The sequence below is a fragment of the Bombus huntii genome, chromosome 14 (genome assembly GCF_024542735.1).
Source record: "Bombus huntii isolate Logan2020A chromosome 14, iyBomHunt1.1, whole genome shotgun sequence".
In the NCBI taxonomy this organism is placed as follows: Eukaryota; Metazoa; Arthropoda; class Insecta; order Hymenoptera; family Apidae; genus Bombus; species Bombus huntii.
Window position 1 is genome coordinate 4,324,214 of NC_066251.1, and position 27,474 is coordinate 4,351,687.

General features: G+C 44.2%; 1 pseudogene; it reads right to left on the reverse strand.

The window, feature by feature from the left end:
* Window positions 1-1,044: 1,044 nt before the first annotated feature.
* Window positions 1,045-27,474, reverse strand: part of LOC126873402 (uncharacterized) — a 50,248-nt pseudogene continuing 23,818 nt past the window's right edge.

Consider the following 27,474-nt stretch of genomic DNA (forward strand, 5'->3'; position numbering starts at 1 on the left):
CCCGCGTCTCGCTCTTTTTTCCACCTCGAGGAGTCGAAATGAAATTCCGCGTGTCGAATCAGGGCCTTTAAAACACGAAAAACAATACGGATCTTCACCCCCTAATATATATCAGCGTTGACTGTTCTCGATCGAAAATGAAATGCCCCTGTAAAATCAGCTGTATGGAAGGTATTTGAATTTTCCTCGCTCGCTTTGGCACTGCAACTCTGTAGAAAGTTTAATCCGTAAACTCGAACTTACATCTTAGTTTCGCCTTGTGTGTGTGTGTATTTTCATTTTTTCATTTTTCTTTTCGTTTTCTAACAAGGCATAGGCAACTACGCTACTACGAGAAGAGAACAATTCCTTTTTCCATCACTGAGAGTCTTTAAAACGGCCCTCCGTTAACTATACATGCTTCAGACAGCGCAGGATTCTCCCGGAGGATCCTGGCGACATCTCTCTCTCTGTCTCTCTCTTCGGGTGACGAGTTCGTACTCTTCGAATCTGTCAACGAAGAGAAAGACGAACAGGCTTCTAATTTCCCTAGCTTATCTTACGCAAAAACTCTCGCTCGCGCGATAATAGTACACGATTCGCGATTTACTTCACACCATCGAAAAACAGAGACGAGACGGTGGAAGCTGATTAATAGAACACAGATTTTCCCAAAGCTTCGACTCGAGAAGCACGGAGCCGCGAGTACTTTTACGAATAATTTTTCCTTAGGACTCGAGGACTTTCTAAACGTTCGAAACATGGAAAGTGTAGGTGTAACAATGACAGGATATGCTATCAGTCGAGAAGAGATGAGAGTATACAAGTAGGACTAGAGTCGCTTCGTTCGATAAGAAATAGATGGATTGCGAAAAAACGCGTTTTATATTCTCGAATCGTAACTCCGGTGGGGGATAATTCCCGAGCTGCCTGGTGCACGGCTGATGTCTTCTAACTAGAGATTCTTCCGCGGTGCTGCTTCCTCAGCAATGATATGCATAGAAGAGTGAGGCCATGAGCCAGAGTGCGCCGCCCCCGTAGAATCGGCTGCCCTCGACCCCGTTTCTACCGGGTCGTTTGCGTTTCGACTTCGATTTGGCGCGCCGTTTGCGCGAGAAAATGGCGTTGGTGGCGTTGGTAGGCGACTCGATGTTGCAGTAACTCAGATCGCAGCAGCTGATGCAGATCTAGAACGAAATAACCGAATTTATTTCACCCGGTCGCGTGGCTTCCTCCTCTCTTCCGTGAGAGAGAGAGAGAGAGAGAAAGACAGTTGGCAACACGAACTATGTGTATGCGGCTGACTAGATAGAGAACAGTCAAAAGAGAGGGCAAGCCAGGCCAGGATACTTTGAAAAAATTCGCTATTTCGCACCTGCTGCGTGTCCACTGGGATGCAACCGACCGAGGCAGGTCCGCATTCCGCGCTACTCACGCAGCTCTTGCTCACCTGAAATATAAACGTGCTTTTTCACGGACCATTGTGCGTCAGGGGCATGTTACATTCGATGCGTCATCGTTTTGTATCGGCTTGTTGATACGCTCGTTCTCATTTTCTTCACGATGCAACGGGGGCTGTTTTATTTTCTATCTAGCGATTGTCAAAGTATCGATTCCCGGTCGTTAGGATCTACGTCGTCGATCTTTTTCTCACTGTTTAATTCTTAGATGTTCGATTTCGCGTACACAGAATGTTCATCTCGGCGATTGCTACGGGTTTTTTCCGCTTGTTTCCCTTCCTTTCTTTCCGAGCGTTCTGAAACTTTAGAGAGAAAAAGAGAGAAAAAAAATGAAAGGAAAGAAAGGAAAAGGAAAATATCACGGAGGTTTCACTCGAGTCTTTCGTTTGAAGCGAACGAATCGCCGCACAGTCTGAAGCCACTGCTTGGAAAACGCTTTGTTCCGCGTCATCTGCGAATCTTCCCACCATATCGTTACGTAGATATTCGCATCTAAGAATCAATTAATCGATGAACCAACAAAGCCGAGAACGCGTGGAAACCGCGAATAGGTGAATTGATAAGCTCTAATTGATTCCGATGTCCATAATTGAAAGAGTTTTGGAAAGTGCTTAGTCGGTGGATGCTCTTAAGGGAAGCCATCACTCTTCCGCTGTGAATTCAGTTTCGCAAGTTTATCCATTAACAAACACGGAAATCGATAATGCGTTTAACGCTGGGAGAAGCTATTAGTGGGGCTAGTGATAAAATTTCGGATTGATCTTCATCGGTGGCAGGCGCATCGTGCGTACAATGGTTTCGTGATGAACGTCGAACGTGTCGATTTTATCGTGGCACCGCGGCCGCGTTTCAATCAACCCGTGAAACGAGAGAACACATCGAAGGAAATCCCAATTTCTAACGCCCAATGAAAAGGAAGGAAAACGTTCGCTCGCTCGTTTTTCCTACTTTCGTCGCGTCTTCGATTTAAATTATTCTTCGATGGTAAATTACATTAATTATGCAAACTTATCCCCGTTGGAATTGTGAAGCAAAAGAGGCAGAGTTTCTCCATCGTAAGAAAGGAAAGGATCGACACGGCCAACACTCGAGTTGCAGTTCTAATACTTCTTGGCAACGACAGAGTTAATCGTGTCGACTCGAAGTCTTCTCGTCTCGAAGAGAAGGTCAAGTGTTAGGGGAAGAAGAAGAAGAAGAAGAAGAAAAAAAGAAGAATTTGTGCTTGCCAAGACGCTATTTCCCAGGCTGTCCAAAATGTGCAGCGATCTGCAAAAGTCTCGGCCACCCGCCGGACACGGTGTATCTATCGCCCATTCGTTGCACATCTGCGAACAGAGGACAAAAAAAGAATACGATAGCTGTGATATTAGCTGGAATCGGAACATATATAACGTCGGATTCGTATATACCGGTCGACGTATTTGCATGGTCATCCGGTCGTTACTCACCAGTCTCGATCAATCGCACGAAAGTTCGAGGTTAGTACCACGGTGGTTCGATATGGGGGTAAAAAAGTATGGAGTTTGTTGGTTCTGTACCGCTCGAAATCGAGGGGATCAGTAGAGCGAATTAGAGTTCGGAAAATCGTACGGGTGGAACGTAACTGGAGAATTCGTTGCTTTCTGATCGAGTGGCCGCAACGACTGCGTCGCCGTTATAGAAAGATCCGACTACTATGGAATTCGGGATGAAAGAAAAGAAATAGAGAAGGGAAAAAGGACAAGGGGAGAAATAAGACGACGGAGTTCACGGTCGAAGGAATAAATTCTCGGAGCCGGAACTCGCGGTGGCCATCGATCCGACCGGAATCAACGGTTTTCAATAGAGACTTCCGTGGAAGGAACTTCTATTTAGAATTGCTCGGACTTGATCCGCGGTGTTGAACGATCTCGTAGCCATCTTCTTCGGTGTTTCGTGTCTTCTTTTTCTCGTTGCTGGAAGAAATCGACGACCGGGCCCGATATTGGTAATTCCTTCGCGACGTCGGCGATTCAAAGAGCGGTAGATGGCGAATGGAGAGCGAAGAAGGAAAGACGAGTCGTGGATGTACGGACAGAAGAAGTGAGATAGGTAGGTTAGGGAGGCGGGCCAAGAACGGAGGAAGGGAAGTTTGAAAATAAATAAAAGATCGATGGCGGAACGATCTCCTCGGGGCTAAACGAAATTGTGCACTGGACTCGGTACGATACAGGCATTACGGACTCTTAGGAGGACGTTTAATGGACTCGTCGATACCTGGTTATCGCTGACGTTGACGCAAGTGTAGCACGTTAGACCTGCAACAACAGAGGGGGCGATGGAGTGAGTAATAGCGTTGAACAGAGAGACAGCAGACCGGTTGAAGTACGAGACAAAGGGCGGAGAGACGCAACAATTAAACACGCTTAGGCGTTCCTTCGATATAATTCCCGCCCGTCGCAATACACTTAACGTCGTGGAAAATGGATTGTCCCGTCGAATGGAACTTATAACGGTGCGGCGCGCGTTGCGGATCGTGGCAACAAAAGCTCGTTCTCCTCGAAATGCACCCATACACCCGGACGAGCGTACGACGATGTATTGTTTCAGTGGCGGGGTCCAGTGTCGTAATTAATACTTTTCAAACCGTTCAAATTGAAGCCGTTTCCGGACGTTTTGCCGCTCCACCGGAATATCCAAGAGTTTACAGTCGTTCGCTAGAGAGGTTTCCTATTCCGACACGCTAATGGAATACAAACTTTTTCCACCGGAGACCGATGGAGAATAGAAGGAGAGCGTAAAAGGAGTAGCCGAGAAAAACAACCGGAGAAAAAGGAAGCGAAATCTTTCCACTTCTTTTTTCCTTTTTCTCTTTTAAGCTCTGCGAATGTCGGTTCGAGCCGAGAGACTTTAGCTAAAATAGCATTGGCGCTTTAAGAAGCTTGGCAGCGGGCACGGTTGGCGATATTTCAGAACAATATGTTACAAGCCAGGTGTATAGATCGGCGAATGATTTGTGGGGAATTGGTAGGAGGTAGCAGGGAGGAGGTAAAGTGGCTAGAGCGAGATCTGTAAGCGGTAGAAAGCCAGGAAGGAGGATTAGTGGAGCTCGATTGCAGGATTCGAGGGGGAGTGGATAAGCTCGAGTTAGTCGAGCAAATCATAGATCTGTTTGCCCCGTTCTCCGCCCTTTCTCCACGACTTTTCTCCTTTGCTCTTCGCAGCACGTCGCGCATCCACGCCAATACGCACGGTAGATGTCTTCTTCTTCTGTCGTGACTCCCTTCAGCCCGTCCTTCTGCTTCGACTCCTCCTTTCCGTTTCCGTTTCCGGAGAGGACGTTTCTGCCGCAAGTTTCCGCAGCCAGGAGCAGCCCGACCATCACCCACGTGATCATTCCTCACATCTCTGGAATGACAGAAATGGGGCTACGTGTTACGTAATTGACCGCCACGCATCTCTTTCGTGGATCGAAACCGGCTAGAGAATCGAAGTGTACGCGTGAATGTTATTCACGCGTAGATAACGCCACGTGTCGCCAGCCAGTTCGAAATCGTCAATTTTCAATGGGATCGTAATTCGTCGATAGCACGTAGACAGCGTTAAAAAAAAAAAAAGAGAAAAAAAGGAGCAGGACACCGTGTATCAAAGGATTATCGTGGGCCGCGATAAATTACTCTTATCACGCTTCGATACATGACCTATCGCAGCCTCTATCGAATTCGATGATCCTACAAGCTGCTGGATGGCGATTAAAAAATGACCCGTAATTATTGGGATTAAACGCTGAACAAAGAAACAAAAAAATCACACCAAAAAAGAGGGCGGAGGAGGGGAAAAACTACAGGTGGAGATTTGATTGGTCCAAGTTGGAAAATTGACGCGAGACCGAAAGAAAAATTGTTCCCTCCGGACGCGTTGTTCTAACGGAGATATCGGAATTTCAATTTGCCCCGGTTGATCGGAGGATTTATCGTCTTATACGAATGAAAATGGCTTACGAGGACAGGGTAGAAGACTAGAGAAAACGTCTTTCAGCGGAGGAAACCTCGCGCAGTCGACAGATACGCTAGAATTCAAATCCGGATCAGGAATTACAGAGGAAGGGCATGGAGCGAAGGGGTACGTCTAGTTTAAATCCTCATAGAACGCGAAGACCACAAGGTCCGCACGCTGTTAAGCTACGTTCGACTCTTGTACTTCTCCGATATCTACGGATGTTCCGCTCTTCTTTGATTAACTGTATCGTTTCTTTGACTTTGACGGTTAATCACTTGTAACGTTTCGGTTGCGAACGGAGACGGAGAGAGAAAGTTGGGTAACGGGGATTGGATTTTGTGACTTGCGAAAACATAGAAATGCATTCTCAAAGCTCTCTCCTAGTCGAGAATCTCGAGGAGCGAGGAAGAGTGTGATTCGCGAGGAGATATAGTAAGCTAAGATTATTTGAGTCACCCGAGCTTCGACGTCTTAAGATTCGATCTTCATCTTGAAGCAAAGTAGATCGTTTAAAAATTGTTCGCAAACAAATTGAACGAATTACAAGGAAAAGTACTTGGCTTCCTAATCACCTAATTCACCTCGTACTTAGTCCAGGGTATTTTTTGAACTTCGTTAAAATCAGCCGATACGCATCCTGTTCGAATTTACGGAAATTACTGGCTGTAATGGCCACAAGGTGCAGATTGCAACGAATGCTTCGTTATCGATAGAACGTATCTCGCTTCTAATTATTGTGCGTTGTTTCAAAAATTGCTAGGAATTTTACCAGCATTCTACGATCCGAGATCGGGCGTAATGGTCGATCGAGCGACAAAGAAAATTAGATCACTAACAACCATCAGGCAGCAATTGCAGGCAAGATTGTGAGTTCAGCCGTGGAACAGAATAATCCTATCGATTAAAACGGTGCCGGTTGGTTATGGTCAGTAGGAACTCCCCGACACAACCCACGGCTGTTCCACTTAATCAATGAAATACAGATCGATGAATATACTGTATGAAACGCTGTACCATTCGGTCCCTGTTCTTTGATATGAAACGTCAATCAGTAGTTGATAAGGCTGATCCTTTCAATACGCTTCTGTTAGCAATTGTCAGGTGCACAGCTTCTCTCGGTAGCTAAAGTGGCATTCGGCAGTGGGCGACAAGATTATATCGAGCCGAAATGGATAGTTAGAATTTCCAGGTGAATTCTCCGGTTAGATCACGGACCAAGTAACACGATTATTTCGACCGTATTCCCCGATCCGTTACGTCGACTAAGAATTTCACGACCTCTCGAATATCATCTCAACCCGGTTTATCGTTCTCGATCGGTTGCTCCAATATCGGGCTAACTTTAATCTCTTTTCTATGTGACGAATGGTAATGGCCATTACCATTCAATATGACCTCGTATTTCTTAAATCCTACTCTATTCCGCTTGGATATAGTTTTTAAATCTCGTACGTATCCGCCCCCGTTCCCTGGTGATCTTTAATATAGAGAGGTGGGCAGACGCTGCGCTTTTAACGAGCCACAGGGCAAGAGACATTTAATTGGAAAATCAAATGAGCGGTAGTAGTACATAGACGATACGGAGGAGCGAGTTTAACCGTGTCCAGAGAGCAGGATCAATCCCGTTGGTTTAAATCCTAGTCGAACATGTCGTCCACGAGAATCGGCTGCGGGTAAACAGATCCACTCGACCGTTGGACATGTCAATCGATGGATATCCCAGTTCCAAGCCAGCCATGTGTATAGTTCTTCGGGGTGTAGATCAAGGTTCAATTCTACGGATCGGTTGACCTATCAGTGCCAGCTTCCCAGCCCTATCAATGCTTTCGACGAATCGAGAACATCGGACCCTTTATATCGGTTCGATAGATAAGGTTTCATCCAGCGTCCTCGTTCGACCTTGCAAGGAAAGCGTTGGATGAATTTGTCGCGATATACCGCAAGAGTAAGAGTAGCAGGATGCGAGACGCTCGTAGACCTTAATCGATGTAATTAAACACGGCCAAGGAGCTCGATCGAAACTCGCTAAAAGGGAAGTTGGCTGGCCCAGCGAGACGTAAACTTTTACGACAGTGTTTCGCAGTAAAAGCTGCTGGACCTTGCTCGGAATTATATCGTTCCCTCCATTTTATGGTAGCTTAGATCAGAGAAACACCATGTGCTTAGCAGTTTACCAAGCGTGTCTCGGGCAATAATAGAAATAACATAACGAACTAACGGAATGTCTTGTAATAAATCACGTCGAGATATTTGCTCATCGGAGCAACCCGCTTCGTGACTGTCTCGCATTTCCGTTACGAACCCGGTTAAATAAATTCATCTGATCACGCGTGCCCCGGTTTTAGATTTCCCTTGTATTTCACGCTCGTTCGTGAGCGTGATTTATTCGCTGATCGCACGGACGCCCGGGTGAGAACGTAATACGCGAGCGGAGTTTTCCACGGGAAGGGAAAGCTGACTTTGAAAATCTTCTAGATTGAAATGGGATCGTCGGAGAAGAAAGGGGAAAGTTTCGGTCGCGTGGAATTACGATGAAATTTCATTTCGCGTAATCAATAGTGCTTACGGCGTGTTCAACAGAAGATCTTCGGCTTTTTTCATCCGTAATAGGGGAAGTTCTTTGTTCTTGTACTCCTCTCTCCTCTTACCCTTCCACCAACTCGCTTCGAATCGCGTAGATTAAAAGAGCTTTTTATTTTCCTACTTAGGAGCGAACTCGGCCCAAGAATTAGGTTGCTCTCTCTCCGTCGGGCGAGAGGATGGCCCTGGTCGGTGGTAGTCTATAACTAGTTCCATTCTAGAACTCCCATGAGCAAACATTGGCCGTGCAGTTATTACTACCCTGAAGGTCATCGATCAAATCTCAATTTATAGGCTGTCATTCTTGTCAGAGCATGAAATTCGACTCGGTGGAATCGATATCGTTGAAGGTAGCTGAAATTTTGCCGAAATTTCACGTCCAATCGGACGTAAATATTGAAACGTTCCGTAGCAATTAAATACGTTTCCTGTACCATTCGCGATAAGTTCGTTTCATGTTGGAAAACAGCGTCTACTTTTGGCCCGATCCTAACATCCATTCGACTTCCATCACGAATTCAATCGTAGCAGTCGTTGGACTCGGCTTCGATCAATCCTTTCTCGTATTTATCTAGCTCCTCGTCGACGCATAGTAAATACAGCCAGTGCGTAGTCAGACAATCTTTACTTGCTTTCCGCCACTCGCTCTCGTACGTTTTCGAGTTTCATGTCCCCGCTGCAAATTTCTCCTTCTATTTATTTCCACGTGTTTTTCATTTCATCTCTATCAAAAGGCAAAGCGCGTAAGCAAATTTGCGAAAGCCAGTGAGCGCGTTTCCACACCAGGCACGGCCAGGTTGCTTTTTTAATCCGCAAGCTAGCGTTCAACAGCTGGAAAATCTTCGACAACGAGGAAACCGGTCGTAGAAAAATTGATTTCGTATCAGAGTGCAGGTTCTGCTTCTTTTGTGCATCCTTCGAAACGATAGTAAAGCAACGGCCTAGCAAAGTTGGCGCAAACTCGGGGGCAAATTCGCGCGGGACGCTTCATTGCTTCCCAATGGCCGGAGTAACTCAATTCTAAAATGCTGCTCCCGGCTTGTTCTCGTGTATAGAACATCGTCGGTATATTTGCCAAGCTACACGTTATTTTTATAACCGACCGTGGTGCTCGCGGCCCAGCGGTAGCTTCAAATCGACCGGATGAAATTTCGTTCTTAAAGCGTTACGACACGTTACCAAGGGTTGGGCAGCGTGTGTGCACCGCGCTTCTGATTATTTCCGTGATACATCTAGAAATATTTACAATGCCGCCACGTTGCTAGAAAGTCGAGTTCACCGCGATATTTGCCAGAGGGGGAAGATAAATCGGATCGTCTTATTTCCAATTTCAAGCAGCAGTTCCACCCTATAAAGATATACATTTGTCTCTGGATTTATCGTTGTTATGGGAAAGAAAGGAGACCGATGTGTTTCGTTTCAAATCCCAGATCGAAGCAATTACAAGTTTCAGAGATACATAAGCGATCGTTGAAACTGTTTTCTGCTAAAGCATCCTGATTCGCGCCTGGAACACGTAGTTGGATAATTATTCAAACGAAAAGCGGGAAATTATCGTTTCCTGATATATGTATGTATAACGCGAAGTTTTAGTTTGTCTTCCGGCAACTGGCAGATAAAATATTCCCGGTCTGGTCCGCGTAAGTTTTCTCGGTCAAACTGGCGCGAGTTTACTTAATTACCGTTTAATTATACGTCATCAAAGTTTCATGCCCACATCCGTGCGCAATTAAGGAAAATATTTTTTTTCATTCCCTTTATCCGTCGCGGATAATTCGTCCAATTAATTACGGCATGGTGCACGTTTTAATCGCCACGCCGATAATTATTTTCATGGCAAAACATCGAATCTATTAGTGTATCGATCGCGCCTTTAATTCGACCGAGTTTCTTGATCGTCAGCGATGGTCGTTAAGATAACAGCGAATTTATCTCCGGCAGAAAACTTTCATTTCCTCCGTGGACGTTCGTGAATTCTCGCCCAGGACGGTCAGAACCAGAGACCTGGTTCACGCGGCACGATTTAATAAATAACGATATCGACACCTTCTTCTTCGAGCTCTTCGTTTCGATGGCCGGGCAACTTCTCACGAGTTCAAGTTTTACGCACGTGACGAATATACACCGTGACTTTAAGTAAGAAACTTTTCGAGATTGCCTTCTGTTCGATTCGTCTCTCGATGTGTACGTCGCTTTGCCGTTTAGATGTTCGTGAAACGGCAACTAGGAGAGCATCGAGGAGTGCTTTCAGGCGGTCTCTTGAGTTCCACGCCTCGTGCACGCCGCTTAATTTCGTATGCCTCTAATTTCGAGTAGAACTTGCTCGTGATCTCAAAGTAAAATTACTGGCTAACACTGGAAATTTGACACGATGATTTAGAGATAGATTGGAACGCTATACAGGGTGTTGCAGTAATCGTGATACAATCAGCAAGGGTTACGTGAACAAATATCTCGAAAATATACGATACATTTTTCCATATGACTTTATTTTTCTATATTTACGAGAAAATATTTGCATTGAACTGGAGGGAACAACCGAAGGAGATTATTCTGCGTGTGCAAATAAGTCGACAACGTAGAACGAAAGTTTTTCATGGAACGCTTTGTTGTGGATGAAATTACATTAAAAAATTAACGAAGTACGCGTGGGCGAGGCTAATTTTTAACTAACGTATCCAAATTCCATAATTATTATTTCTTTTTTTTGACGAAGCTTCAAACCAAAAACTTTTATTCTACATTTTAGCATATTTTAACATTCAACGTATTTTGGTACGTAGAATAACCTCCAGTTAATTATTTGCCCGTACCTGGCCAGTAATTATTTCAGCTCGCATACGCGTATTAAAAAAATGTTCGAACTCGATTTTGTCGAGAACGAAATGCCGTATGAAAAGATTGTATTCCACATTTTCAATCTACTTCTCTGTGTAGAGTCATCCTCTTGCCGATTGTATCGCTATTATTGGATCGCCTTACGTAGAGGAAAATCGTCTTTCGATAAGGAGGAAGACTTCTTCAAGCTATTTAATCGAGTTTTTACCGTGAGTCTCGTGATCAGTAAGCACCATGGACTTTATCACGCTGGTGCAACCAGCTTTTCATTAGCGTCTCGAATTTTATGCACATTAAAGTAGCGCGCGTGCCGCTTAATCGCTCGGCAAAAAATGGCATGGCGAACAGAGAGAATTTCTGCCGTATAGTATAATGTAAATTTCGTGGCTTGCTCGGCCGGCGAAGCTAGTAAAATCCTCGGCTAGCAGGACACTAAAACCGCGTTACGCCAGGGACGGTGCTATCCTGGTTGCGTTTCCGGCTTTCCAGCGAAATGGAAAGTTCAACGGAGATTCTTGTGCTCGAGTGTCGTTCGCTTTGGCTTTATGTTGGCGGTAAAAGGTGAAAAAGCTAAACTAGAGAAGAATACTTCTTTTTTCGCTTAAGAAGATACGCTTGGAATATTCTTTATCCGGTTACTTTTCTTCCTTTACGTTTTAACAGACGTCGGGGCTCGTTTGCATCATTCGCTTATGGAAAAGTTCATTTTCTTTAACGAACGCCTTCGCGGCAAATGATAAAGCATTTAAAGGGTAAAGAAAACGGCTCGACGAGCGAATACCAAACTTACGTAGTTCTCTGGCGGATAGAGTATTCCGCTATAAATATACGATGCATTCGTAGATATGGAATCCGAATAGATGTAGCGAGGTCCCATATGGCATGGGGCGTACGTGGATATGTTTTCGTAAATATGCTACTCTTCTAGATTTTCCCCTCTGTATCTCCATACGTATAAAACCCTAGTAAATAAGCTACTTTTATGGACATGAAAAGTCGAACGGTTAGAGGCCAATTCTGTATGGATGTTACAATACGTATGGGGTTTTTTCATCGTCGTCGACGCGTCCACGGATGTATATTTCCCTATAATCTCATCTTGTCTCGAATCGGGTTAATTTCTCACGTGCGATTCGCTCGACGTGAACGAAGGAGAATAGGGAAATTCGTGCGACGAATTATAAAAAAGTTAGCTACGCTGTCAGTTTTCAGCTCCCATCGTGACTTTAATTCAACTACATTTCGAGGAACATAGGCCGATAGAAAGAGAGAGAGAGAGAGAGAAACATATTTGCATGACAGAAAATGTTTTCTCTCTTCTTTTCACGGAAAATGTATTTGCTGTAGCTATATTGCTGGTCAGAGCGGGCAGTAAAAAAGGAAATGGCGAAACGAGCGTGGCATTCTTTTTTCCAAAAACCGCTGCCGTTTTCGCATTTACATTTTCCTGGTTGGTGCGTCGAAGGGAAAAAAATTAATTGGTTGACCGAAACTAATCGCGGGACGCATTAAAACGCGGCGAAGGTTGCGAACGAACGATCGCCGAGAGATTACTGCGCCGGTGGAAATCTACGATGGAAAATGCGGAGGAGCGAAATTTCATCGCTCGACTCCGGACAACGCCGAGAAAGTATGTCGGCGACCTTTCATCTGCGTGTTCTGTTCTCACGGGTTGTAGTTTAATTTGTCGAGGAACAAGCGACCAACCCACGGTTTCCTTTCTTAATTAACTCATCTCCTGGGGGAACGGTGAACTTAATGGTCCTCCACGATTTGCCTTCGGCGCATCGAAAATTAATTTGTCTCGACCGCCATGGCCAAGCTCGCGTTTCCTATTCGTTCGATCCTCGTGCAAGTTTAAAAACAATGTTTCCACCAGTGGGCTCGTGGCTATCGGCCGGGGTAATTGGCGCGAGCCAAGACCAATTTGCCATTTAATCCCTCGATGAGAATAAACGGCCAACCGCGTAAATGAATTCACCACCTCTTTCTCCTCTGCTCCCTTTCACCTTCCTCGCTCATCTTTTATTTTTTTGTTGTTCCCATTTCGGTCGTGTAATGCGGTAATTAGTTGAATTTTGCACGTGCTACGGGAGCCCGATAAAAATTCATCGACGCGAAAGAACGCGTCGGTCGTTGTTGCTTAATTGAAAAGCATCGGCCAGCGGCGACGTCGTCCATTTTTCCTCTTGTAAACTTTCATTTAACGTTCCCTTCGACGTCCCATCGTTACGCAACGCTACCTATTTTGCATAAATTCATTCTCCTGGCCTGTACCCGTGAAGAATGGATGAAAACGCGAGGGGAAAGCGGCACGAATATAAGCGGAACGATAGATTCCAGAGATTCGATAATCCGTGATATCGTGATTCTCTCTCGCGCGTAATCGCCATAATCTTTTGTAAACTAACGTTGGAACTACCCATATCATAAACATGCTAATGTAGTTAGGCGAACACCATGGAGCTATAGGATACAGTAATAGATGTTCGATTTCTCTCGTGGATGGCGCAGGTTATAAAACATTGAATTTTGGCCAGAAGCCGAATCGAGGATATTAATATTAAAGGTGGTGCGGGACGAATTGAAAATATATCGGCGCGAGGGTATCGCGCTACCGAGGCGACCAATCACACGCAGGGAAAAAGTATTTTAAATGAAATTTACGGTAGTGGACGCGAATTTACGGTGCACGGTGGTCGATGTCTCGCGTACGGCTTGAATATGACCTGCCCGAATGAAAGCATCGGTAAATGGTGGATGTTCCCATAAAATATACCGAGGGATGGTATCGCACGCTCGCTAGGCTATGTTCGGCTAAGTAACCGGTATTAATCATTCGTATTATATCACGGGAACGTTAGTATAACAGCCTATATAACGTATCAAGTTAATACGCTCGAGGGTTTCGTCTTTTGCGTGTACTCGTCCGGAATACGAAATTAACGTTCACTTGAATTATTATAAACTGCAATGTACCGCTTGTGCGCAGTTTGCACGGCCTGCTACGAAACACCCGCGTTGAATACAACATTCAGACGGACAGAGGGATCCCCCGTAGACGTAACCAACAGATACATCCAGCACTTCATTTTGATTTACTATTCAACCGGGTCCGGCGTCGAGTTCCGACACACGGCAGACGTAGTACTTTGTCGAATACAGACTGCGCAAATTTCCATAAGTGATCTTTCCCCGTGAATGTGGCGTTAACGTGTCACAAAATCCGCGGGAAACAGAGTTTACCCTGCGAAACCATGATTTCCATCGGATCAGGCGTTTAGGTAAACGGGACATGTTCCTGTAAACGAATATACAAGCTTGAATATACGTCGGAAAATACGTGAGGTACATCTATAGGATGGATTGTAGATGTCAAAGCGACGAAAGAAGTATTCACGTACGACAACGTTGCTTAAAGCTTATTTCCCAAGTTAGAAACGATTCTGGCTTGGAAACGTGTTAGTACAATCAATGAATCAGCTGACGAACCTTTCTTTATCTAACATATGCTTCGTGTATCTCGCTCTAACATACACGAACCGCCGAAGCGATACGCGATACGGATAGGATTTCGGCAGGATTCTAATTATATTAGAGCGAGAAACACGAAACGTGAATGAATTAAAGAGGAAGGTTCGTCAGCTGATTCATTCATACCGGTATATTCCCATGTTGGAATGTCATTGTTTTTAACTTAAAGTATCAAACAATATCTTCACGCGTGTACTTTTCGCGTCATTTTGACGTCTAAAATCCACTCTGCGAACGTATATATTTCGCGAAGCCCTGTTGAGGAGTCCACGCTATAAACCAGAACATTCATGCTATTATAGACTCGACACGAGTCGAACAAATTACTTTACCATAAACCGTTTGTCACGAAAAATGTTGGAACGTAGTCTTTGTTGCCAGTGACACCTTGGAATTCTCGACAAATTGGCTGGTGAGGAAGCGAAAAAGCCTTGATCCGGCAAGAATTACGAATTTAGAGCGAGGGCACGTCGAGCGGCGCGTTACTTCAATACGGGTACGCGCGAAAGCATCGGCGAAATGGGGAATAGCCCATAAAATATGAGACGGTTGGCAAGCTCGGGAGATCTACCGGTGCTTTTCACGGCGGCGGTGTCGACGTCGGCGCGGCGTCGGTGCTGGCGTTTTCACGGCTGAAAATCACTCGTGAATTCCACTGTAGTCGGCTCGTTCTTTCTCCTCTCTACCCCACCTCTTTTTCTCGCGCGCTCTCCACAGGCCGACATCGTGAAAGAGAAAGGCTTTTTCGCTGTAGCATTTCCGCGAACGACGCCCGCGACGAGGACGTAGACGGTGTTTCTCTAGTCCCTCTGTTCTTCTCTCTTCGCGCTGCTTGCTACGCCTCGGCCAGGGGGGAAAAGCCATCATCCAATTTTTCATCGTGCCGCATCCGTTTCACCGGGGTATCACTTCCCTGACTCGCTCGAACGTCATTAGGGCTCCGCCGCTTGTGGAAAGATATCGTTTCCACTTTTCCCAGAGACACAGTTTCCCAGCGAAACACGTTGCTCCCTTTTTACTCGCGACAAGCTTTTTTTCACCGTCACTACGCCTGTTACACGTTCATACAGATGCTCGCAGAAATATTGAACAAAAAATGATATTTATGTAACGCGAAATATTTGGCAAATATTAACACTTATCATAGAAAACGTCTTGTATATTGAGGATGTCGTATGAAACATTTTGAAATTTCATCGATGAGTGTATTGGTATTTGAAACGAATCCGAGAGTGCACATATAAGTTACACGACTTTTATACGAGATATAATTAAATATACAATTAATGCTGAAGGCGATCTCATTAAATATTAATAGCCTGTTCAAATACTTTGGTGATCTCCGCCAAAGTATATACCTGCTCCAAATATCTTACGGGTTCTATGTAACTTTTGAGATTAGTTTCGAACTTTGCCATTATGATCGTGATAGTTGAATCTCGTTACAGTGTTCATTTTCAAAATGTTTTATATAACATGCAGGATATATATATATATATATATACATAAAAATAGAGTACAAAGTATGTTCATAAAAGACCCGTATAAGTATTCGACCGCTTTCGCGAACAATCGTATAATACGTTGGGACGTTTTAAACGACGTACAATCTTTTAGGAATTTCTGGCCAAATATCGATTTAAGTTAGATTCACGAGTTTGCAGATTGAGAGAGCTCGTTGCCAGAACGTTTCCTCGATTCGTTTCCGTGAACGAATAGTTCGCGGCGCGACGTTGGAACAACTTCCGTTGCCAGGCAAAAATGTCCACAAATTATTATTCTCCGCGAAGGAATCGCGCAGAGAATCGAGTAATTTAGCCAACTATATAATATATATATATATATATATATATATATATATATATATATATATGTATATATCTAGAAGAGGTGCGGAGAATATCCATCCCTTGCAAACTTTTCCATTTGTTCCTTTTCTCAATTCTCTTCCATTCTTTCGTTTTAACGAAGACATTCTTCCATACTTGACGCGTTCCATCGATCGATGCCATTCCCCCTGTTTATTCCACTTTTAACGATGTCGCTAATCGACCGATCCCGAGACTCTCGTTCACGATAAAGTGCACCCGATAATATCATCGCTTGCGCTATCAACCATTTTCGACTGTCGATCGATCGGAGGCGCCCACGGTGGCAGCCACAATTAAAACTTTCGAAGCTCCTAGGATGGGATATCATTTATGGGGCTAATTACCGGGGCTGAATAAATGGGTGGCGATGAATGAGAAATGAGATCTCGCGTTTGGTGTTCGCTTCGACTTCTTCGAGTTCGGTGGGAGGCTCTTTCATCGACTTCTCTCTCCTTGGACTACTTCCAGTATTACTTTTCCGGTTGTTCGGAGCTGAAAGGCATTACACGATTTCCCTTCTATGCATTTTTTTCTTTGCCTAGCACCCTTAGGATCGCCGAAAGGGAGTCTGTCGCAGGTGTCGGAGGTAAGTCGAGGCCGATTCTGGCGCAACAACCTCCGTTTCTTTTCTTTCTTCGTACTGCAACGAGTTTCAGCTCGTTCGATATTCTTCGTCGTCCCTGTTAATTATACACTTAGAAACTTTGCTTTTATCCCGCGGTCTACTTATTCATAAACTTCCGTGAACTGTGACGGGCAGAGAGGGTGGTCTCGAACCACTCACGAATCGACTCTCTTCTATCCTCCCTAGACCCTCTTCACGGATATTGCACGTATGTAGCTCAAGGACAGAACTTCTTCCTTCGAGGCTCGGTGGAATATAAGATACCGCTTATCCTCGTGAAAAATATAGTCTCGCTGGTGAAAGGAAAAGATCCAGCAAGAACACATAAACCGATTTCCTCGATCGAAAATTAAACCATCCTGTATCTCGTGACCAGACAACGTTCCTGTTTCCCCAGGAAATTAACTGAGCTTGATTCGAACGTTTCTCGTAGCTCGGTAAATCATCAGTTCGTTAACTTTCGTCGTCGTCTATTTTCTCTCCACTTCTTCTCTGATAACAGTTACCTACATCGATCGGGTAAATGCGGCGCGAAAACGTTAAAACAAAGCGGAAACGCTTTATTCCACGGTAATAACGTTTGACGCGTGAACGCGTAAAGGATTAAAGGCGATCATGAATCTCAGCGAACTTTCTACGCGGTGTTCTACGACGGATGATTTTACATAAAATTCATGAAAGGCGTTCTGTCCAATCTATCCGCGCTAAGTTCGTAACGAGCTACCGTTCGCTCTCGTCACGAAGTTTCGCAATAACCTCCATCTGTACTTTCTAGTTACGATTTCGAAAGCGGGTATACGTGCAACAATAAAAACCAAACGCTGGACTGGAAATCCTGTTCGCGAACCGCGGTATAACTCAACGGCGAAACCGAGGGAGATATTAAACGTTGCTAAGGACAGCCATATACACCGGTTGTCTCGTAAATATTTCAATCGTGACGCGATCCTCGACGAATCCACGGGGCAACACATCGGTTTATGCAAAACAGCTCCCGCGACAAAATAGGGCGGTCCTGGCTGAGCATCTGTCTCGTGTCAAAGTTCTTTCCCTCGACCGGCGGTGGTTGGACCAGACGAGCTACGCGCCATCCATTCTCGTTGTCTGGCCATGCACGTAATTTTCTCCTTTTCGGCCGCCACCGTATACGCCCGTCAAGCTCCGTGGTACATTCGCGGTATTTTAAACGAGTTGCTCCGTAAGATCGAGTTCAGTTCAAAATACTATTTAATTCTCCGAACAGCGAATAAAGGAGAATTGCCTGAATTTGTCGTATATTTCGTGTAACACGATCGTGTATCGCTTTTTAAAGGAATTATTTAGTTGCAAGTGTTTGGCTTGTTTATGGGCGAGAACGGTATAGCGAGGTCGTAAAATTGGCCGCGAGTTAAGCTTTACATTTCGCGAACTGCAGTAACTTGAGAAGATTTTAGGAGACACGAGGATCTAGGCCCTTATTCAAGGCTTCTTCCTTTGCGATGTTCCTAAAATTTGCTCCTTCGTATACGAGGGCAAATTTTAATAATTTATATCTCGCGATATGGCAATGTAGATTATCGTGTGGGGCTGCATGATATTAAATCAGGACTACTTTTACGATAAGCGACGATTATTTTCGAGAATCGCAATATTAAAAAAAAAAAAAAGTAAATCTTCTTGCGAAGGGGACAGATTTTAATACACGACTCTTGTATTTTTGATATCCTGGAAATTGGAATTTTACGACACATGGATGATGGAAATTGATTTGGAAAAATTGAAATGGCTGCGTGCATATGCCGCTGGATGCGACTAGATCAGTCGACGTCATCACTTAACGTTCTACTTTACGACCTCGCTGTATATCATCTCCGTCAACTATACGATGCTTTCGCTTCGTAAAAACGTACATCGAATCGGATGTGCTTTCGTTTCGGTAAATTTCCCGCCGACGAGACGGAAATCGAACGACTGCATAACGATTGGTTCGAGTTTTGAGCCAAGAGAACGAGAAAGGAAAACGAATCGTTGGGGCGAGGGATTCTCGTGGCGAATTTTTTAGATGTCTAACGACCGTCGAAAGTATTCGTTATTTCTTAAGTTGTCTCGATTACTCTGTCGATCCTTGTTGTGGGGACGGTACAGATTTGCGCGCAGACGTGCAAAAAGTGGACGAAGAGCAACGATAACCGAGTCGTGATGAGTGGAGGGAAAGAAAAAAGGGGGCGGAGAAAGAGCGCGAAAAGCTACGAACAGGAGAAAGTTTCGAGCTCTCGAGCGGTTAACGACCGTCGAAAGCACCGATGTCGGTTCCTCTTTCCTCGTAGCATTAACCAGTGTTGCCTGCCATTGAAACCATGAAACGAGTCCCCATCTGTACGACCGGCCGTCTGACTACGTCGCTACTCTTTCCCCTTTACTTTCCCATTGTCGTTGTGCTCATGGCTCGGCGGGACGTGCTGCGATTCGCAACGTAGTAAAACAAGGAAGAAGCAAAAGGGAGAAGAGAGAGAGAGATAAAGGCAAAGAGACGAGAAAAAACTGGAAAACAGTATCGAGCGTGGACCGGTTGTTTCCAAATCGATGCATAAAGAGAAGAGAATGGTTGATCAGACCAACGGATGAACGGGGATGAATGAACAAAGGAGCGCAGGAGCAAGAGGAGGAAAGGCAGAAAACTGGAATTGTTTTGTCGTCGCGATCGAGTGAAACGGAAGATCCAAAAAAAGAAGGAAGGAAGGAAGGAAAAAAATAAACGACGAAAGAAGCAGGATAAAAATGCGAAGTAGGATGAGAAGGGAAAGTTTTCAGCGCGAAACTCTCGACCGACTAACGACCATCGAAAGCGCCTGCCTTTGGCTAGCTCTCGGAGTGCATCGATCCTGGCTTTCCTTACTGCTTCGGAATAAATACTGGAAGAATACCCACTTGAAGGCGGCTGGCTAAAATTATTCTCGTCGTTCCATTATCATTAAGTACGCTCGTAGAGTACCTGCTTGGCGTGTGTGTTTGCGTGTATTCCGTAGACTGACAGGAAAGCTGGGTGGCGATGAAACGAAGAAAAACGACGGAAGCGTGCTGGGAGAATGCGGAAATCATGGGGATACCGATGATAATAATTCATGGAGCTAATCGGTTCGCCTGCCTTCGGCTAATCTACACCGAAATTCCGAGATACTGCACTGTTTTCCAATCTCGCCAAATCTTCTCGTGCAATCTTCTTGGGAAAATGTACGCGGTTGAACGTTGAAGATTTTCCACTGATTTCGCTTCGTGTTCCCTCACCGGAACACCGATAGGATTATTTTTTATCGAGTATCGGATACATCGGCTTGAAAATGCAATTTCCACGCTCCGATCGGATAATACCAGCGATTCGTGTTCACCGAACCTAGAACAAAACTTCCTCGCAAGAGCTATCAACAGGTTCATTAAAAATTACGTGATTCTTGAAAACGTAGCTACGTTCGTACCGGCGTATTCGAAGCAATGGAAAGTAGCGGCGAATTGCCGACGTTGGGCTTCCAAAAACCGACGCCGGTTAGAAAGTCACGCGTGAAAATAACGCGTCAGATAAAACACGCTGCTCTCTTTTCCCCTCTCCCCCGTTTTTCCTTCAGTACGCTGTTCTCTCTTTCTTCTTTTTTTTTATTTTCTCCCCTTTTTTTTCGTTTTATCGCTCGACGATCGTAACTTCGCAGCCAGATAACATCCTCGGCCAAAATTAACCGGGACGCAAGAGTTTGGAATCGTTTCTAAGGTAAACAAGCTTATCGGGTCGATTTATGCCTCGCGTAATTTCGTAAAACAAGCTGGGCCCGGTGTTATTTCCGCTTTAATGCCATGATAAATTGAAGCGTCTTTTCGGAAAATGGTAGTGCCAGATTATTTAATGTTTTCCGGCTAGATCGGTGAACATTAGTTAGGAATAATTCAGGCGACCTGGAAAATTTCCGACATCGATTAAACCGCGAGCCCATGAGTGAAACGAGGTCCTCGGCTTCCCGGACAAGTTTCGTCGCTTTCCTCTTGGGAAGTTGGTCTCTGAACAACAAGTTTCTTGGCGAGGTGATGACTGATGCGTGTATAGCCAAAGGTGGAATCTAAATCCTGGTAAACTAAGAGATAAGGGGAAGCGTAAGCGTCTTTGATATTCCCCGGCAAGCAACGGTTCATGCAATTTTCACGAGGGGCATGTAAGACGACGGATGAGATAGTACGCGATAGCGGTTAATATGTTTTTTTAAATTCCTTCCGCGGAGTACGTAAAGCATCGAGCGTGGGAGGTGGTTAAGTATGCGTGCGGTTTTCCAAGCGGAACTATAAATTCGCGCGTGAAAGAGGGAGAGCGGAAGAAAAGAGTGGAAGAGAGGGTGAAAAAGCGACAAGAAAGGAAAATGAGGACAAAAAAGACGAGAGAAAGAAAGAAAGAAAGAAAGAAAGAAAGAAACGAGAGCGACAGAAAGGGAAGGGAAGAAAGTGGAAGTACAGGGGTTGGCTGGAAAGAAAGCTCGAGGCGGCGTTTTTATCTTCGGCATACGAATAATATATTTAGGCTCCGGAAATGAAGTAGCTTTATTGAAGTATAGCTATATTTTACGCCTGCCGCTTGGTTACGACCGTGTGCGTGGTTATAGCGCGTATCAGCCTTGCAACGCAAAGCACGTTTAATTTCCTGTGTACGATTAATCAAAATTTCCAACAAAAACCAGCTCGGCTTTTCTCTTTCCATAGCCGAGGGTTTAATTATCAGAGGCACTCATTTTCCTCATCGTCGCACCTCGCTGCAACAAAATAAGAGCACCTCGCCTCCCTTCGTCTCTTGCTCTTGAAACTCTTTCCTTCTTGCTTCCTCGCCCTTTTTCTCCTTTGCTGCTTCTCCTCGCACCGCAATGCAGATATGACCGAATCGTGGCAGAAAGATTCTCGCGGTGGACCCTTTAACACTCTCTATTCTTTCGTGCCGTGGAACCGGCGTCTGTGTGTCTCTTCGTTCTCCAGTCTCTTTCTTCCCGGTGCTCCACGAGTTCGCCCTTCGCCCGTTCCCGCACATTATTCGCGCTCGTAAGTCGTAGACAAAAGGCAAAGACGCGGTCTGGATGAGCGGAGGGACGACAGGAGAAAACGTTCCCTCTCTGCCATTCTCTCTCATTCCTCCCTTGGTGACGGTGCCACCACCATAGAATAGTAATGTCGTGCCCGAATCCGTTGACCGAGAGTAAAGCCAGCTCGACCCCTCTCGTAGCTGAATCTCGCGGATTTTCTGAGTGGTACGCGATCAAAAACGATCTCCTCGTTCGCAGTTAATTTCAGAGATCTCTGATATTCTCCGGGTTGGATCTCTCTGAAGCAAAAGAGGTCAGGATCTTTATAAGGGTCGGAGGATCGGCCCTGCAAGAGAGTTTTCGAAAGGAAATTCATGGATGAAATTCTATTTTCATGAAATTATGTTATATCGCGTGGACGTAATAACGTGCCGACAATATCGGATCAGTGTGAAAATTACCACGGTTTTTAAACGTATCTCTTTAAAAGCGTGCTATTTCTCGGATATTTGATGTTTGTATTGCCGTTAAATGAAATTGGCTGACAGTAACGAGACCTTGATGAATTCGCGCGATCTTTAACCGACCCTGACCGCCAATTAGAGCATCTCGATGAGCTTTCGTAAATTTTAAATAACCTCGAGGTCTAATGGAACGACATTGATAAATTGATAAACCTTGTGCGATCTGCAAATAACCATGATTGATAATAACAGGTCCTTGATAATATATCATAATCTTGAACTGACATTAAGTGGATTCCTTGACTGACCACGATGCATTTCCATTTAATCCTCGTTTCACTTACGAGACAGACGAAATATTTGGAAAATTGAAATTACGTCTTTTTCTCTAACGCACGAGGGATATTGTGCACGGTGATGTGTGAAAATATCCGTGGAGATACTACAAGTATTTTCTTTCAAAGGAATTTTAATTAATTTTTGGTGTAAAGGCATGCTACGAGAAAGAAGAACTTTAGCAAAATATGTTGTCTATTATTGCATACGCATTTAGTGAAAATTGCATAATTAACGCGTATAACGCGGATAAAAAAAGATATCTGGTCGACAATTTTTGTTCGTTTTCTAACGATCCGAAACAGTGAAACGTTTTACAGAAATTTGACAAATATACGAATGCTCTGTAATATCGAAACGCCGAAACAATTTACGAAGGAATATTGCAAAGAATGATGAATAATCGACATTCGGTATATTCAAAATGACATTTAACGATGCATCGATACATTTCCCTGGCCGTGTTTAAAAGGAGTAACGAAATGCGTGTATGTATCAAATCGTCATTTGACGTTCCTTTAACGTCGCTTTAATATTTAGTTTCCCATTACGCGTTACGCGAATTGTTAGCTCTCACGTCGTCGTCGATATTTTAGTTAACCACCTACCTCCATAATCGGACGTCGATCGAGAGTATTTAAAATGAATTCACCGCGACTATAGCGTGGCCGTTTTCGCGTTTCTATTTTCGCGCGGTAAACACAGCGGCGTATCTTGCCTCGTGCAACCGCAAAAAACGGAAGCAATCTTGATCTCGACTGGTATGAAATAGCGAGGAACACATCCCATGTTCTCAAAACTCTACTGATATTTCCCAGCAATTTCCTCTCGTTCTGTCTTCCTCGGATAAAGTATTTAAGGAGGAGAATAAAATTTACACAAGAGGCAGCGCGTCGTTTTTCACAAAAATCGAAAACTTCGCTCTCCCGTGGTCTTCTCTAATACTCCCCTGCAATTTCCTCTCATTTCGTGTCCCCTCAAAGTGAAGCACTTAAAGAGGAACAAAGAATATGAAGTCGGCCCAGCTAGAGAGGAGCGTGTCGCTCTCAACGAAATCAAAAATAGTTCAGCTTCCATATTTTTCAGATATTTCCCAGCAATTTTCGCTTCGGGGTCTCTACGATGCCTTTAGACAATGATAAACGATAGCCGAATAAAATCGGTACGACGTACGAAAGAATTTCGTGTTAGAAAGTCCAAAATTTTCTTTTTATTCTGATATTACCCTGTGATATGGTGGAAAATCAGCGAAGCACTTAAAGGGAGATCGAGCGTAACTTAATTAGTAGGGACTTGTCCGCTCTTTTTTCTTCCTTTGTGGCCTCGCGTGGCAACTTACAAAGGATGAAGGAACGCGTTGGCGGTACCGACCAGCCCCGAAGCTAACTGTTTCGCAAGGGATCGCTTTTAAGCTGGCGCAGCCTGGAAAATACTATTGTACGCACACCAGGGACGATATTTTAGGCGGGAAGCCCCTTTCTCCTCGTTTAACAGGACAACCAGCTCTGGATGGTACGAAGGAACATGAACATTCTCCCTTTGACAGTGAACACGGTGTGGTCGCGTGAAAAACAAATTTAATCGCACCGCGTCAAAGCGGCGACCTTTCATCAAAGTTCTTCCACTCTTTTTCTCTTTTTTATTCCCTTTTCCTCGGATATTCACGAAACCACGGCGGAGATGCCCGATTGAATTTGACTATCGGACGTCGAGATTACGGCAATAAGCTGACAAAACAAAGAATCTGGTTGTCAAAGACAATCTAAACTCTGGTCTGGCTATTTCGCTTTGTTCCCTTCTAACTCCCCTCGCTGAACGTAATTTACCTGCACCATAAAAGGGCATCACGAGATAAATACAGCGCGACACGTATTTTAAACCTGTCAGATGGCCGTCGTATCGACGAACAAAAAGAGCAACGTTGTAATAAGGGATGAATTCTGTAGCCGATATAAATTGGCGACGCTCGTTTCGGACAAAAATGAAGAATGCAAAATGCACGGAAGATTTACGATCCGGATAGAACTGGCCCTCGGTACAAATTGCTGTGATATGTAAAAACCGTTTAAAACAACGGCCATGAATGCACGAGGTGTATCGCTGAATATCCTCAATACGTGTTTAATGGATTAAACGGCGATGAGGAACGCTGCAGCTTAGTGGTTGTAAAGAAACACTACATTGGGAATCGTGGCAATCACTCGCGGGATAATATTTTTCATTGAAACAAATTGAAACAATTTAAAAATCGCGTAATTCCGCGAGAGACGAATGGGCGACGTAAATCTTTGGTTAACTGGTTTCTTTTCGACGATATTCGTTTATTTTAAATACCGAGCTGTTTGATCTCCGACTTTTTATATCATAATCTCGTTTCCCATTCGACAAATAAAAGGGTTTTTAAGGTTCAAAAGCTGTAATATATATACCGAGGAAAAATCGCCTGTATTAATAATAATCCCTGTTGAGCTTCTTCGAACGTAAAAACAGTAGCTTTGTAACAGTAGCTTTTTAAAAAAGCACAGAAACAATGATTAATTAAAATTAAAATAAGATTAACTGGAAGTTATAATTCTGTATAAATTTGATCGAAATTAACGATTAGAAATAAAAAGAAGAATGCAAACTAGATTGCCTCGTCGTGTCTTTGTACAAAATCGATATTAATAACAATTTACAGTATCGATGGAACCATCATCTGCCATCAGTCGCAAACAATAGCGTAATTAATGTTGGCAGGTTTATATTCGTCAAGTGTATAATAAAATAGATAGAATAAATATTTAACAATTTAGATAGACAGGAGGCAATTATAGAGGAATAACTTTTAAAATAATTTTTAAATCTTCCAAAATTCCTTCCTTTCGATTCTAAAATCATTTTCTCAATCCTTCAACTATTCGTACAGAATATTCTCGCTTCTCAATCATATCGTATTCTCAGAGATCTCTCACGCAAAATACACATTCTTGCCACGCGCAGCCAAATTTCCTTCTGGCGCCATGCATACTAGTTTACTCATGCATTCTACCAATCTCTTCTCATTCATTACTTATACCGTACTTTGGCATGAACATTCTCTCTGTATATTCTGTGTGCATCACACGTTATCCACATAGATTTTCATCCTCATAGTAGAAAAACTCTACTGTATCCAAAACGGTGCAAGAAAGTGCAGTGGAATTAATCTCGTCCATACTCACTGTCACAATATAAAGACGAAATTATTCCAAAAATAATCCGCGAAGACACGGTGGAACGAACCTTGTCCATGCCGATTCTCGCTAAGACGATATATAGAAATAAAGTTATATCAAAAACGATTGAAGAAGACGCAGCAGAATTAAGCTTGTTATGTCGGCAAACGATTTACTAGAACGCATAGAAATCGTATCGGTTTTGCAAGCAACGCTAACAATATTTCTGTTGTTTCCATTGCCGTATCGGTCATTTTATCTTCATCTCGGCCGATTTGAAAGAGTAGAATAAAAACACCAGTGTAATTGAAACGACTATGCGGTAAACTTTCCAGTACCTCTTTGTGTATATTTATCCAGGAGAAAAACTAGTATGTGCGTCTATCGTCGATGTTTTATAGCGCAATCGTTTGTGACGGAGACGTTATCATCGGTTGCCTGTTCCGTCTTCTTTTTCATCTCCTCTAGACTCGTATTCGTTGTACGTATCTCGTTCTCGTCAAAGGGACAAAAGATCGGCTCGCGCGCGAGTTCAGGGGCGAATTAAATACCACGAAATGTCTCTTCCGGCCTGGATGGACCGAGGGAAACACACGGATGAAAGGAGTACAGTGACTGGAGTGGCTTGCTGGTTGGCGGTGCAGCTATTTTTTCTGCTAATGGCGGACGGAGAGGCTCACGAGTGCAAGACTGGAGGGAAAGAGAGGCGGATGAAAGCGCGAGAGAGTGGCGTGCGGGAGAAAGATAGAAGAAGGAAGCACAGACTGAGCTTAAATAACGCTGCGGGGAAAGAGAGAGAGAGAGAGTGAGAGAGAGAGAGAGTGAGAGAGAGAGAGAGAGAGAGAGAGAGAGAACGGGTATAGCTGGTGGATAGTTCGACTTGCCTCGGTGCTGTTGAATGATACCGGTCGAGAGTTTGACGGCCGGTAATTTTTAATCAGTAAAGCCATTCCCCGTACGCCTGTGTGTACACGATGGTAGCAGGATTTCGATGAGCCTGTTCGAAAAGAGGCGCGCATCGATGATAAACTGGTGCATGCGCCTATGTTTTCCCGCGATAGGCGAATGCTTTTCACAGAGGGCAACTTCTCGATTCATCCCGGTTTAGCGTTGTAGATGGCGAACGTTCGTTTCACGTTACCTTCATCCAGCGTTTGTTTTCTCTTCAAGTCGCCAAGTCGTATCGTTATTAGCTAATTGTTCGTTGGATTATCGATCGTAAGGATCACTCGTCCGTTACCGATGTTATTATCGTGTTGAATTGTTCGCTCGTCGGTGAATTCGTATCTTTACGCAAAATCAATTTGAATTATTGTTATGGTCGGGGGTTATGCTGTATTATGCAATTGGCGAAACAGCGTAGTTACATAAAACAGATTACACGAAGCCTGGCCTCGTTATTCAGGGTAGCAATTTTCATTCCGCTTTCCCGCTTGCCCCTTCACTGACAAAACCATGTTACGTATCCCATCGGGATTTTCTTCGTCTCTAATCCGCGAAACTAAAGAATCGCGCCCCAGCGGCCTTGTCGAGAAAACAATCGAGCCAAGCTACCGGCAAATTACCACACTGGATTATATTCTACGTTGCACTTGGCAACTTGCAAATT